The sequence below is a fragment of the Sus scrofa genome, chromosome 1, assembly GCF_000003025.6.
Source record: "Sus scrofa isolate TJ Tabasco breed Duroc chromosome 1, Sscrofa11.1, whole genome shotgun sequence".
NCBI lineage: Eukaryota > Metazoa > Chordata > Mammalia > Artiodactyla > Suidae > Sus > Sus scrofa.
Genome location: NC_010443.5, coordinates 57166412 through 57177709, shown reverse-complemented (window position 1 = coordinate 57177709; position 11298 = coordinate 57166412).

The window sequence follows — 11298 nt, the reverse complement described above, 5'->3', positions numbered from 1 at the left end:
TAGGCTGGCAGCTGTAGCTCTGATTAGACCCCTAGAATGGGAATCTTCATATGCCTCTGGTGTAGCCCTAAAAGGAAAAAAACAAAAAACAAAACAAAACAACCCACAAACAAACAAAGAAAAAGAAATGGTTTCCAGGAGTACGCCTACTGCCCTTTGTGCCAGTACACATGGGATCCTGTCATGTAAAGGTGCAGGGCCAGAGGTTTTATTGCAATGTGGCCTTGTCCTACAGTGGAACCAAGATCCCCACAAGTCCATATATAGAATTTAACTTAACTTCCCTGAATAACAACAAGAAAACAAACAACTAACCCAAGAGAAAAAAAAAAATCTACAGATGTTAATATTTGGGCATCTACTAGGTAAGAAACTGTACAGGGAAGCCACCAGTTAACATATCCTGGCTAAGCTTCCAGGCTTTTTTTTTTTTTTTTTTTTTTTGGTGTTTTTCTCTTAAATAAGAACAGAGAGGGAAAAATCACTAGACTTTTGAAGAATGTCTTGCCCTGTTGCCAAGCTAAGGGCCTGTTAGCATGAGTCCCAGAGATGCCTGCAGCTCACATTTGTGATAGTTCTGAAGCTCTCAGTTCAAGGAAGCATATGCTGGCCTGAAAGTCTGCAGGTGATTAAAAAAAAAAGGCTGTGTTCATGCTTGGTGTTTTGTGCTGTCCTGCTGTTTATTGTACACCCCAAGATTGATGTGGTGCCCCCGACCCTAATGAGATGGTCTCTGATATACATCAGGATTGACTTAAGTGCAGAACTACTCCAGGTTCTCAGCCCCTAAAATTACTCGATGCAGCAGCTCGTTACTTCTCTTTTCATTTTGAAAACAAATAACCAGCCTGACCCAGATGCTGGTTGAGACAGCACCACAATTGAGGGACATCTAAGACCAAAGTTTCTAATAATTTCCTGGGTGATGTCAGATAAACAGTGGAATAAGGAAGGAACAGCTCTGTCAATCTTATTGATTTAATGTGACTGATAAATTCAGGAACATGGGAAAAGGGGCGGCTTGGGAGGGGTCTAAAGAATTCATGGACCAAGGGCATCCACTGTCTGGAGATAACATTATCCCAGACACATTGTCTCTCTGACAACAGGGACCACAGTTCAGAAGGATGTGACTAAGCTTTGTTGATTGATGGCAGTGTCTACAACCCTTGTAGTAGAAGGCAAGGGAAAGTCAGCCCAGAGGAACTGGTTATAGGGAATTCCCATCATGGCACAGTGGAAACAAATCTGACTAGGAACCATGAGGTTGTGAGTTCGATCCCTGGCCTTGCTCAGTGGGTTAAGGATCCGGCACTGCTATGAGCTGTGGTGTAGGTCACAGATGCGGCTCGGATCCTGTGTTGCTGTGGCTGTGGTGTAGGCCAGCAGCTGTAGCTCCAATTGGATCCCTAGCTTAGGAACCTCCATATGCTGCAGATTCGCCCCCCCCCCCAAAAAAAGCAAAAAAAGAAAAAGAACTGGTTATATATGGTGTGGCTGGCTCTAAATTCCAGTGTCTTAGCTTAGTTTCCCATGAAAGCAGAGCTAGAGACATACTTTGAAGTGCATATAACTTATTTGGAATATAATCCCAGAAAACAGGAGAGTGATACAGACAAGGAGAGAAAGCCAGTAAAATGTGTGTTAATGAATGGTTACCACCATAAACAGCTCACAGCTCGGGCTCAATCCCACCTGAGACTCTATAAAGTACTATAGAATCCATTTGGAATTGTATGCTGTTGATAAACTGCACTTATGTTTAAATAAAACAATACTTACACTAAGTATAGAGAAAAATAAAGAAAAATAATTTAATTATAAAATTTATATAAAATAATTTTACCAAACACTATTCTAAGGACTAAAAGTCTGTTGATTATTATTTTGAGCACAAGCATGATCATTTAAATAGCATTAGTTTTTAAAATTTTAAAGAATGAGATTAAAATTCATTTTGAAGAGACATGATTTTAATAGTCTCTAGTTTCTTTTTTCTTTTTATTTTTTAACTTTTTTGTTTGTTTGTTTTTTTGGCTGAAGTGTGCAGCAGTTTGATCTCACTTCCCAGACCGAGGATTGAACCTGGACCACAACAGTAAAAGTGGCGAATCTTGGAGTTCCCATTGTGGCTCAGCATGTTAAAAGCCCAACATAGTATCCACGAGGATGCGAGTTCTATCCCTGACCTCACTTGGTGGGTTAAGGATCTGGCATTGCCACAGGCTGCAGTGTAGGTCACAAATGTGGCTTGGATCTGGCACTGCTGTGGCTATGGTATATGCCGGCAGCTAAAGCTCCAATTCGATCTCTAGCACGGGAACTTCTACATGCCGCAGATATGGCCATAAAAAAGAAAAAAAAAAGAAGTGCTGAACCTAACCACGAGGCCTCCAGGGAACTCCCAAAAGTCTCTAGTTTCTTGATGTTGGTCCCAGTATTTGGTTCATTTGAAATTTGGATTAGCTTCAAAGGAACTCATTTCTGTTTTTAGAATTTGAAGGTGGAGGAGAAACTCCAGCCCAAGAAGGAGGCAGCTTCATAAGCGCTACTCAGAAGAGGTTGAGAAAGAAAAGAAGGTATGTGTAGGAACAGTTTCCTTGGGTCTGGGCCCATGGTGAACCTCATATTGGAGGTAAATGGGTGAATGTAGCCTAGCAGCACAAGAGGCCTCTGTTTTCAGACCAAAGCCCACTAGTTGGAGGGACAATGAAGGAATTATTGTTTGGAAAAGTTTATTTGGATGGTGGTAACTCCTATTCAGTGACTGGATCACTGTTGTAATACTTCACCCATCACCTCTTGCTTTCTTGAGTGTCTGGATCTCTCTTCATCTGTTTCTTTTATTAGGAAGATTATTTCCTCCTTCAGGGTAGAGTTGGTACTCATTAGCTTTCCATAGGTGGCTGCCAGGCTCTGCATCCCCCCTTTGAACAGTGCCAAACTTGTCAGGGTATTGAACACTTCTCTTAAATTAGTGGAGCCAATGTGTGTGAAATTTCAGCCAGGGTTTGTGAGAGCAGCAATTCTTGTTTTACACAAAGTCAGCTTCTAGCCAAGTAGGCAAGTCTGGACAAATATGAGATCCACCAAAAGGCCAATAACAGGTGCAAACACTGCAGACTCCAGCTGGAGGCTGCAGAGGGCTGGGTCTGGATTCCCATCATCCAGCTATGGCTTTACCACTGCCACTGTGGCTTCCCAAGGACATCTGAAGCCAAGCTTTACAGTGGCTTGAAGCCCTTCTGTGGCACTGAAGCCCATCACAGAGTTCAGCGGAGTAACCATGCCTTTACCAGACCACAGAAACTTCTGAGATCCCTCTCTAGTTATGCCTGCAAATATTCCACACCAGCACCCTAGGCAGGCCACCAGTGGAGCTGGGCCAGAGGATGGAGAGATCAATTTTTTAAAGTTTCTCAAAATTACTGTCCAGTGACTCCTTTTCTCCTCTTAATTAGAAAAAAAAATATGGAGTTCCCATTATGACTTGGTTGGTTAAGAACTTGACTAGTATCCATGAGGATGCAGGTTCAATCCCTGGCCTCATTCAGAGGGTTAAAGGATCCAGAGTTGTTGCAGATGTGTCCCAGATCTGGCATTGCTGTGGCTGTGGTGAAGGCAGGTAGCTGCAGCTGAGATTCGACCCCTAGCCTGGGAACTTCTGTATGCCACAGGTGTGGTCCTAAAAAGAAAAAAAAAGAAACATTTTTATTAAGGTAAAAGATGCAGGGAGTTCCTGTCATGGCTCAGTGGTTAACGAATCCTACTAGGAACCATGGAGTTGCAGGTTCGATCCCTGGCCTTGCTCAGTGGGTTAGGGATCCAGCCTTGCCGTGAGCTGTGGTGTAGGTCGCAGACGTGGCTTGGATCCTGAGTTGCTGTGGCTGTGGCATAGGCTGGCAGCTACAGCTCTGATTGGAACCCTAGCCTGGGAACTTCCATAAGCCATGGGAGGGGCCCTAGAAAAGGCAAAAAGACCAAGAAATAAAAATGATACGTACTGTGCAACACACATATCTTAAATGTATATAGTTTGATGATTCTTGATAAATCTATATTCCTGTGTAACCAACACTCCAATCTGAATATAGAACGGGTTCATCACCTTCAGAAAGTTCCCTCATCCCCCTTCCATAGTCCCTGCTCCCTAAAGGCAATCATCTCATTGATTTTTATGAACATATATTAAGTTGGATTCTTGAATTTCATGTAAAAGGAATCATGCAGAATGTATTCTTTTGTATCTGACATCTTTTGCTCAACATCATGTGTTGGGGGTTCCTGCACATTGGTCCCCCCTTCTTTGATTCTAAGTAATGCCATCATACAAGCACATATGATTAGAGATCAACCCACCCTCTTGCTCCTCATTCACCCCCCTCCTTCCACCCCCCTTCTCTTCTCTCCTCTCCCTCTCACTCCTCCTCCCATCAGGAGGCAGCCCTACCCCACCCCACCCTGGCGCTGCAGCAAGAGCCCCTCACTCAGTGTCGAGGGGTCCTCAGCCACAAATTGAGAGGCCACCGCATTCTCTGGTTTATTTCACGTTAGCTTCCCTTTTTATTTTTTTATTTTTGCAATTTATTTATTAAAGAATCTGGGTAGTTCGTCCTGTAGATTCCCACATAGTGGTTATTGTTGACTGCTTTCCTGTGATGTCATTAATGTGTTCTTCAGTCCCCTGTATTTCCTGAAAACTGATGGAGCTAGAGCTGTCACCAGCCACAGCTATCACCCCTTAAGTTTGTGTAGAAAAGTTAGGATAAAAAAGTGATCAATTAGGCTTGGGGTTTTTTTTTGTACAATTATTGCCTTGTACATTTAAAAATATTTGATATGTTTCCATTCATTGCAGTTGCTATTCTTTTTTTTTTTTTTTTTTTTTTTTTTTTTAAGGGCTGCACCTGCGGCATATGGAAGTTCCCAGGCTAGGAGTCAAATCAGAGCTGCAGCTGCTGGCCTACGCCACAGCCACAGCAACGCCAGATCTGAGCCGCGTCTGCAACCTACACCACAGCTCACGACAACACTGGATCCTTAACCACTGAGGGAGGCCAGGGATGGAACCCACATCTTCATGAATACTAGTTGGGTCTGTTACCACTAAGCCACAATAGGAAATCCAGGATTTATTTTCTTATAACTGGAGATTTGTACCTCTTGCTCCCCTTCATTCATTTTGTCGATCCTCTGCCCCCTGCCTCTGACAACCACCAGTCCATTCTCTATATCCATAAGCTCCATTTCTTTGGATTCCATATGTAAGTGAGAGCATGTTGTATTTGTCTTTGTCTGACTTAAGAAGTATTTTATTTTTATTTTATTTTATTTTTGCTTTTCAGGGCTGCATCCATGGTGGAGATTCCCAGGCTAGGGGTTGAATCGGAGCTACAGCTGCCGGCCTACGCTACAGCCACAGCAATGCAGGATCCAAGCCGAGTCTATGACGTACACCACAGCTCACAGCAACAAGTGATCCAAGCCACGTCAGATGTGCCTATGCCACAGCAACACATGATCCAAGCCACGTCTGCGACCTACACCACAGCTCACAACTCCAGATCCTTAACTCACTGAGCAAGGCCAGGGATCCAACCTGCAACCTCATGGTTCCTAGTCAGATTCATTAACCACTGCGCCACAACGAGAACTCAAGAAGTATTTTTTTTTTAAAGAGAAAACATATCACATGCACTGATCTGCTCATAAGTCTCTACTTCACTCATTTCATCCTCTGCATTTCTGTCAGACTCATCCTTATAAAACACAGATCTAGTCTTCTTAATCCCCTGCTTAAAAACTTGTAATGGCATCCCATTGCCAAAAGGATTAAACCAAAGCTCCTTGGCATGGTATATATACAGATCCTCTCAAAATGTGGCTCCTAATCTCCTTTCCAACCTCTTTACCATTCATCCTTCCTTCCCCTGGTTTGCAGCACACCGCACTGCTCCCACCACACTCTGCCCTTGCTCATCTGGTTCACCTTCTCGGAAATGTCCTGATTTGTCTATTTCTCGGTGAATTTGTATTCATCCTTCAATAAATAGCTCAAACATCAATTTTCTCTAAAATGAGTTACAGTCTCCCTTCTCCATAGAGAACTAATATTTCTATCTTGTCCTACATGGTAATGTGGCACTAGTGAAACTGTACAATAATGATTTGTTTACATGTATCTCTCTCTCTCTAGTGAGAATGTCACTCAAGATGTAGGACACTTACTGTTGGTGGTACTACAGATGGTTTTATGTGTTACACTGATGTGACATTAAATATTGAATTGCACAGTTTGAGAGTTATTCCCCTTGTAAGACTTTATATTAGGGAGAAAGTTTTAGTTTGGTGGCAGTATGGCTTTAAGTCACTCCATTGTGTGATTAATTTCCCTTTTTTTTTTTTTTTTTTTTTTTTGTCTTTTCTAGGGCCACACCCACGGCATATGGAGGTTCCCAGGCTAGGGGTCTAATTGGAGCCGTAGCCACTGGCCTACACCACAGCCATAGCAACTTGGGATCTGAGCCATGTCTGTGACCTACACCACGATGGGAACTCCTAATTTCCCTTTTTTAAGAGCGAGCAGGCCTCAGGCTTGGAACTTTGTAGATAAAAATAATTGGCTAAAGGAGTTCCCATTGTGGCTCAGTGGTTAATGAACCTGACTAGGATCCAGCACGATGCAGGTTTGATCCCTGGCCTTGCTCAGTGTGTTAAGGATCTGAGGTTGTCCTGAGCTAAAGCATAGGTCTTACACAGCAGCTCAGATCCCACACTGCTGTGGCTGTGGCTGTGGCTGGCAGCTACAGCTCCCATTCGACCCCTAGCCTGGGAACCTCCATATGCTGTGGGTGTGGCCCTAAAAATAATAATAATTGTCTAGAACTTATGTATTTTTATGATATTTTCTAATGATTACTTTCTGTCTATGGCACTTTAAAAAATTAGTATTGACAGATTTTTTCTTTTAAAATAAAAGCTAATTTAAAGAAAAATAGTAAGCATATAATGGTAATGATGAGTGTTATTATGGCAGAAAGCTCATAGAATATGTGAAAATGATTTAATTCTGGGAATCATTGGGCTGGGTCCTTCAGAAGAGGAAGCATAACTTCTATTTTCACCCCTGGTTCCTAGTATTATATTTAATATACATAGATCATCACTAAACATTTGTCAAATTAGGAAGAAACACCTCCAACATTTTCAAGACTCAGTGTCATTTCTGGGGATACGTAGTTAAAGAGGCCTTCTCTAAGCTGGCGTTTCTGAAAAAGTTAAATAATATTCATTATTATCATATAAATGACCTTTAAAATTATTTTCTGTAGCTACCATGGAAGAAATCAAATTCATAAGAGAATAAGATCATTGATTCTCCAACTGGATTGTGTGGAATGATGTATTATAAACCAAAGTTCAGGTGCAGTAGAAGTATGTTTACAATACATTCTATTCAAATCACTGAATCACTTTTCACCCTCAAGGTCATGGGTACATTCTAAAGAGGGTAGACCAGAACAGCTCTCACCAGAAGAGAGCTAGCACCATCTGTTGGGGAGTGAGTTCGCAGCATAAGATGATATTCACTATCCGCTGACATCATTACTCCAGAATTTATTTCTCCAAAGTACTTTTCATTATATAAATTTCAAGACACTCATACATACCAAAGTACAATTTAATTTTTAGTCAGGTCTATTTCTCCATTATGCAACCAAAACCAAAACTAGTTAATTAATCTGATTACAATATACTAGCTTTTCATGATTTGACTCTTCAATTATAGTCCTGATAATTAGACTATTTCGACTCATTTAAGAAATGGAAAAAAGGTGAGTAATATTATACAGCCACAGGCATTATAGGTTTTCTGCAGAATAACAAATTCATGTTGCACAAAACAAAGAAGGAGACTCACAGGTACAGAGAACAAGTGGATGGTTGCCAGAAAGGAGGGTGGTGGAGGGGAGGGCAAAATAGGTGAAGGAGGTTAAGAGGTACAAACCTCCAGCAGTAAAATAGATAAGCCATGGGGATATAATATACAGCATAAGGATGGATAGTTACTAGACTTATTGTGTTGATCATTTCATAATGTATGTAAATGTCAAATCACTATGTAGTACACCTGAAACTAATATTGTATGTGAACTATATTGCAATTAAAACACATTCATATTTATTCACAGTAAGAAACAAAAACATGCAACATTGTTTGCTCTTATAAACCAGCCTTGGTATCTTGATTATCCACAGTAATTAGGAATAAGGGTAGCCTGAGAGTTCCTGTTGTGGCGCAGCGGAAACGAATCCGACTAGTATCCAAGAGAATGAAGGTTTGATCCCTGGCCTCATGCAGTGGGTCGGGCATCTGATGTTGCCATGAGCTGTGGTGTAGGCTGGCGGCTGTAGCTCCTTGATCCCTAGCCTAGGAACTTCCATATGCCTTAGGTGCAGCCCTAGAAAGAAAAAAAGAAAAAAAAGGAAAAAAAAAAATAGAGAGAGAAAAGAAAAAAGAAAAGAAATAGGGGTAGCCTTAAGTTTTAAACTTTACTGATAACCTAGAAATAGTAATTTTCTACTTTCAAACTCCTTTTCCCAAAAATCTACTGATGAACTGGAAAGGATTGTATTTTTCTTGTTTAGCATTTGGAATAGGTGCTCCAGAGTGAAGAAGAGAAGAAAACAGCCAGTTGAGTGTGTGCAGGTAGGTGGAAAATGAGGGGGAAGATCTTAAGCGCTTAGATTCTAAATGACAGCAAGTTAGTTACCAGCAATTTCCCCCGAGACAGGGCTTAGGAGTAAAGTCTCAAACATTAAAAATAAATTCATATGTGCCTTTGTTTCAAACATAACAGACAGCTAATTTTAAAAACTTGTCCCTTAAGACAAGTTTTAACAAGTTGGATAAAGATTCTGAATTTTTCCTGCTATATTCTTTATGGAACTGTGCTTTTAATGAAAAAGTTTACAATCTGTTTCCTTTTGAAAAGTGAGCTGAGTTCCCTTCGTGGCCCAGCGGTTAATGAATTGACTAGGATCCATGAGGATGAGGATTTGATCCCTGGCCTCAGTTGGTGGGTTAAGGATCCAGCGTTGCTGTGAACTGTGGTGTAGGCAGGCAGCTGTAGCTCCGATTTGACCTCTAGCCTGAGAACTTCCATATGCTGAGGGTGCGCTCCCCTCAAAAAAAAATGAAAAGTGAGCTAAAGTAATGATATTATCTAAATGAGAAATAGCCTTATCTATTTGGCTAAAATATTTTCTGTCTCTCTCTTGTAGGGAAAAAAAGAATTGGATTGTAACTTTTGTTTGTTTTTATGGAGATATAACTGACATATAACATTGTGTATATTTAAGTTATATAACATGTTGATTTGATGCATTTATATATTGCAACATGACTGGTATTTACTAACACTTCCATCACATCAAGTAATTATTTCTTTTTTGTGGTCAGGATAGAGTGTAATTTAAAAACTGTATTAGGAAGTGGAATGGACTGGGAGTTTGGGGTTAGTAGATGCAAACTATTACATTTAGAGTGGATAAGCAATGAGGTCCTACCGTACAGCACAGGGAACTATATCCAATCTCTTGAGATAAAACATGATGGAATATGAGAAAAATATGTATATATACATATGTATATGACTGGGTTGCTTTGCTGTACAGCAGAAATTGACACAACATTGTAAATCAACTATACTTAATAAAAAATTTAAAAACTATTAAATGAAAAGGAAGCAGTAGTTGCTTTAAAGAACAATAATACATTCGACTCTGTGGTACAACAAGTACTATAGTTATTAAACAATTGTCAGACTTTGCCAGTTGTATACTCCTTGGGAATTCTCTGACAATTTAGAGTGAACATTAATTCTCCCAACCCTGTAGGGTTCCATTTAATGCCTTACAGCAATGATTCATTAAAGCGATAGTTTTACTAAATGTACCTAGCTAATTTCTAGGACTTAGGGTAAATATATCACGAGCCTGGCGACAGGCAGGGTATTTAGTCTTGACCTAGCCTTTTCCCTGCTTCTTTAAGAATATCCAGAACGCCAAAGAAAAGGTAAAAGCGCATCAGTTACTCAACTGGTTTAAGGATCTGGTCCATGTGTAACTACTGTCTGTGCCTGATGATGGAGGAAGCAAGGAAGATCCTCCCTTAGTGCCTTCACAGGGACTGTGGCTGTGCCGATACCTTGGTTTCAGACTTTTGGCTTCCAAAACTGTGAGGGAATACATTTCTGTCATATTCAACCACTGAATTATGGTAATTTCTTTCAACAGCCCTACCAAACCACTATAGTTAGCCTTCTAAACTCTTCTATTATACACGCAGCCTGCTCTCCAGCCACCTTTTCCTGTTCGTCTCCAGCTTCATGCTCCTGTTTGCCTCTTTTCCTTTCCTGTATTGCCTCAAAGCCTTTGCACATGCTGTTCCAGTGTGTGAATTGCTCTTCCTTCTTCAAATAGCTCTCCAAGATTTCTTCAGGGAAAAGTTCAAGGACCCTCTAGCCCTGCTTGCCAGCCCCCATTAGGTCCCCTCTTGGCAGCATACAACTCATTTCATAGCCCTTAGCATAATTTGTACCTTTATTAGTGTGATAATCAGATTCTGCTTCTCTACCAAATTGTAAGCTTCATGAGAACAAGAACATCCCTCTCCCCTCTTACAGCCCCAGTCTAGTCCTGAGCTTGCTATGCCATAGCAATCACTTTTTGGATGAATGGCCACTGTTCCAGAGGCATCTCCAGACCTTGGCAGACTCTCACAGTCTTTGAGACAGCTGTGGGCTAGGTAGGATGATCATATTATTTACCCTCCAAAATCCACCACTTCTGAGAATGAAAAGGGGTGCGATTAATGATTACAGGTCACCTGGTTACAGTCCTACGTGTAAGGAGTTGTCCAGATCAAAAGAACAAATGTGAAGGCAGGAGGATAACTAGAATGGGATGCAACTAGAAAGGGACGTGCTACATTTTGGAAAGAGAGGGAGAAGATCATTTAAATTTGCTTAATTGCCTCTGCAATTTTCTTTGCTTTCTTCTACACCATTATTGTCTGGCCTTCTCTCAAGAATGTAAACCCTTATAGCACAAGTGGATTAAGGATCCAGCATTGTCCCTGCACCACCTTGGGTCGCTGCTGTGGCTTGGGTTTGATTCCTGGTCTGGGAATTTCCAGACGCCAGGAAGAGCTAAAAAAAAAAAGCCCTATGAGGTCTGGGACTTGACCTCTTGTTTGTTGCTCTGTCTCACACTTAGAAAATTCCCTGTTGCATA